We start from the raw sequence: 4,886 nt of genomic DNA on the forward strand, positions 1-4,886 counted from the left end.
GAGATGGTTGATGGAGGGAGCATTCTTGTAGATTTTGGTACAAGATATCAGGCCCACATCTTCAGCTTGGGTAAGAGTTCTTGAGGGGCTTCCATACAGAAAACGAAATAACAAGGGAAAAGAGGATCATCTTGTCTTAACCCCGTAGAAGGTTTGAAGAATTTGTTAGAGGATCCATTTATGGGTACAACAAAAGTGATTGTTACTCTACATTGGTAGATTTTCCCACACCACTTATCAAAACTACATAGGAAAAAAATGAAAAAAATCAAAAATTATTAAGTTCAACCATTACTTTAAACGTACTACAGCTTATCAGGTATCATGGTGACACCATTTGAAAGAAAAACAACAAAATTAAACACCTGAAAAAATTTGGGGAAACAATAAATCCTGGCTACGTCCCTGTTTAACAAGACATAAGCTAGAAGTTTTGCTGAGAACTAAAATATCTACCCTTCCAATTGTGCCTAATCCTACGAGGCAGAAAACTTGTACAACATAAAATGTCTATAAGTTTCTCCAGGATTCACAATCTGTGAAGGAAAATTAGGGTGATTAACTGCGTCAGGAAAACCTTGAGTTTCTAGACAAAGACCAGCATGAGCTTTATAAACAACACCATCTTTGCCTTTAACACTGCAGTCCTGGCTTATTAGTCCATAACTCCAAAACCCTGCCAGATTTAAGATCATGTACCTTGGCTGCTTTTCGTATAATCGAATTAATTGGACCATTGAGAACGTAATTTATGTCGTATCCAGATGAAAGCTGATCAATCCTGCTTCCAATTACTTGAGGTTTCAAAAAAAAATCGTATGGTGTGTTTTTCACGGATGTGGTTTCACTGGTCGGGAGTAACTTTTCGTCTACTGGCGTAATTTGAGATCCAAATATTTGGATTTTGCTTTGCAAGATGTTGCCGCTGTTATGTCCCCGAGATTCCAGTAAGTGTGTTGAGCCAAGTTAACCGGCGTGGCTTTGTTGAGTGGTTTGGCTTCCATGATTACAGCCAATTTGTTATATTTCATCAACTTGTATGTTACAGAAACAGATAGATCACCGGAAAATCCTACAAACATTACAAGCATATTCCAAATGTTAAGACTCTCGTAACATTATTTGTTTGGGTACATGTAAACTACCTTGTTCACCATCAAAGCTATCATAGGTCAATGTGATGTGGGGGTTATGACCATCTTTTTGGTGATTTTTGACAGTCCAAAAGACATCACCAAATCCTCTGTGCCCACCTGAAATTGTTAAGAAAATATATTAAACTGAAAAAAAAATACATTTTTCATGTTCATATATGTAAAATAAAATTGTAATTGTGCTCATGTACCATGGAGTGTGTTGTTGCCTTCATTAGGGAAAACTTTGTAAGTTTTTCCATTGATATCGAAACGAGCTCCACTAATCCTGTTTGCAACTCTACCCACTAAGGCACCAAAGTAAGTTGTATCATTCTGTGATAATTCAACAAAAATAAAAATAAAATGGCAGACAGTTAGTCGGGGTGGTGGTGGTTCTTAAAGGTCTAGATAATAGATTTTCCGGCTGTCAGAAACAACCCAAAGTCAGAATTCAAATCTTACTGTGTACTGTCCAATGGATCGAAAGCCAAGAGCAATGTCAGCTATGTTTCCTGCAAAACAACAAAAAGTAGTTCGCACCAAAATCAAATTCTGAAAGGGTTATAAATGACAAATCTAATCAAGAAATGTAGACTGTTGTTGGTACCTTTATTATCAGGGACCTTGACAGATAGAATGGTTGCACCATAGTTGGTGACTGTAACAGAGATATCACCTTTTTTAATCTCGTAATATCCCACAGATTTCTTTGTTGCTACTGTGAAATCTATGAATGATGCAGAGATGAAAAGAAAACAAAATACAAGAGAAAACTTAACCATGGTTTTGATCGAAACAAATAAGAATATTATGGCTGTTGATTATGTGATGGGTGGATATATATAGAGAGAAATATTCAGAGAAGAAGATTTTGGATAAAGATAAATACGAATTTTAGATAGACAACAAAGATAAATATTAGCTAAATCTTTAAATATAATCTGGATAAACCAAAATTCTTCGATCTGTTTTGTATACCTCAAAATAAGGATTCTTTCGTTCTAACTATTCAATTGTTTAGGCCTGAGGCCAATGCTATCCTACTCCTACATACTCTTGTTCAGGACCTTCACGTAACTGTAGAAGAGAATTATGCAAGCTTGAAAAGTGTAAATCATGAGTTGAGCCAATCCATCAGAAGAAATGCAAGCCAGCAAACCCATTTGGTTTCCTAAAAATTTTGCCCCAACGTTTTTGAAATGTCTGTTATACATTTTGTAAATAAACGTCATGTTGTCACTTGTATACCAAACGCGTGTAGATCTTATTACCTGGCGACCTCACTAGTTAAACTAGTTCAGGTTGGGAGTTGATCATTGGATATTTACTCCCTCCGTATCACGTATATAGGCGGAGGGACCAATTCTCTTAGATTAAGAAATTTTTTTGACTTTATAAATTTTTATGTTTTTTCCAGTTTACCTTTATTTATATTCCCAATGTTAAAAACATATACTCAATTGTGATGATTCCCAAACAGATAAGTAGGGATAATATAAGTAAACAAACGTTTTGAAATTTGGACTCCGCTTATATGGTGGTACAAGGGAAAATGCAAGTTACGTCTATATAATAGGTACGGAGGGAGTAGATGGTTTGGAAAACAACAACAACTCGACTCGCATTGAAATATATGAAACGGATAATGTCCATTCCACATGGGTTTCGATGGTTATTTGAATCGGTTTCAATAGTTATTCAACGGACATTAGATTTTTGGTCGGTACCCTAGCTACAAGCAGGATACCAACACCTTTCTGAATGATAATTCCTAGTCTATAAAAAACAAAATTACTATCTTTAACATTGAAATCATGACCGGCTATGCAACATCTCAATCTCTTCATAAAAGCCGCCATATCATCACCAAGTTCATCTAGGGCAGAGAACGCCAAGACACGTCATATCCCCGAGCACTCAACGTTGTTGGTTTGTGCAACCTGTGTTTAACCACTTTTTTTTTTCTCGGTATGTGTGTGATTTTAAAATTTCAACACCCAACCAACTTGTCATATTCTCTTTCTTCCCTAAAAAACTACCAAGTGGTCTCGGCTTCTTGGATGATTTTGTATTTTGAACCTTCTTGTTGCAGTGGTTGGTAAAAAAAAATCTGGTTTATGTCTCTTGACGAAGCAGTAAACATCGTTGCAATGTATGCATTCTGTATATTTAAACATTTTGCAAATGAAATGAGAAGAAAAGATCAATGAGTAAACTATTCAGCCAATCAACTCTAAAACTTTGAATTTGAATTGGAATTGGAATGGTTTTTCTTCGAGATTTGGACAGGCTCACGACAATCCATGTAAAAGTCTCAACCAGAAAAATAATGTATAAATAGATTTGTTTTAACATATTACTGAATTAAAGAATAATCAAAGAAAATTAAGAGTCAATTACTTGGTTATGCTTCGTTTAGACTTCAAACACAAGTATGGTCCTATGGTTAAGGTTCTAGGAAGGTGCATTCGTACCTCGGTGGCTATTAAAAAGTTCAAACATCAACTATTGATTTGAATTTGAGATTAGTCTTTTTTTTTTTTTTTTTTTTGACTTAAAAGGTTGAGAATGTATTAAAAGAAAAATGTAGTAAGGCTCAAAAGGCCCCCTTTTTTGTTACGTACAAAAGGTTATCTGCTATGTATAACTACTTTCCAAAGTGTGATAAGTTCACAGAAAAATGTAGTTCTGAAGATTTCTTTGCCTCCCTAAATATAGAGTAAATTTTTAATTTCCACTATAACTTCCTCGACTCCTTGAGGTCTTTTACTAGCCATGACCCTGCGATTTCTTTCATTCCATAGAGCCTAGCATATGGCAAAGATTACAAGCGGCCATAATTTTCTCCCCTTATGTCTACCTCTTATGAACTTTCAAGCTTGTAATTGTTGGTGAAGATTGCCTGCTTGAACCCATCTTATGTTGTAGCCGTTGATGAAGTAGCTCCAGATTATATGGGAGAAAGTGCAGTTAAGCATTAGGTGGTCCACTGTTTCTTGTGCTTGATTGCAGAATGAGCACATTGCATTTTGTATCAGGCAGCCTCTTCTAAGTAGGTTGTCATTTGTTGCTATAGAAATTTTGTGTTCCAGTGCACATGAAAAATTGCACCTTTGGGGGGACTTTCTTGATCCAAATGCAGGAGTATGGCACATCATTTGTTGGGCCTGGTAATTGTTCTATGAGCCATTTATAACATAGTCTCAGAAAATCGTTGGATGTGAAGCGTTCTGATTCTATCGGATTAAGTGCTCCTGTGCGGAGAAAGAAGCCACGAGTAAATGCTTTTGTTACTAAGTATCTTGGTTCTTCATCAAAGGCGATGCATCTGCGGCTCCAATTTGGTTCTGATGAACCTAATTCAGCCTGGGCTTGGCTTGAACGCTGGACATTATCACGTTTCTGGAAACCATTTCTACAACCTAAGAAATTGAGATTAGTCGTATACAATATATTGGATTCAAAATGATAAGAGATAAATCTTCCAAACTATAGCTTCACGGAGCCTGAGGTATACAAAGAAAAATAGCTTAATTTTTAAAGGCTTGGGTGCCGACTCGGTAACTAGATCCGATGAGGATTGTCCTTTTTATTCCAATAATGAGGTTCAGGCCGTAGAGAGGATAAATAAATAGAAATAATAATTGAAAATTAAGAGTCATGTTATTATGAGGGAAAGAATGGATTTGAGGAAGGAAAGATTACGAGGAGGTAACTGAAATTTTCAGGGAAGGATTGACTTCTTAAAAG

The 4,886-nt window shown here is 36.0% G+C and overlaps 1 pseudogene; it reads right to left on the bottom strand.

The window, feature by feature from the left end:
* Positions 1-304: 304 nt before the first annotated feature.
* LOC113274026 lies at positions 305-2,334 on the bottom strand (annotated as a pseudogene).
* Between the last annotated feature and the right edge of the window lie 2,552 nt (positions 2,335-4,886).

The sequence above is a fragment of the Papaver somniferum genome, chromosome 4, assembly GCF_003573695.1.
Source record: "Papaver somniferum cultivar HN1 chromosome 4, ASM357369v1, whole genome shotgun sequence".
Classification (NCBI taxonomy): domain Eukaryota; kingdom Viridiplantae; phylum Streptophyta; class Magnoliopsida; order Ranunculales; family Papaveraceae; genus Papaver; species Papaver somniferum.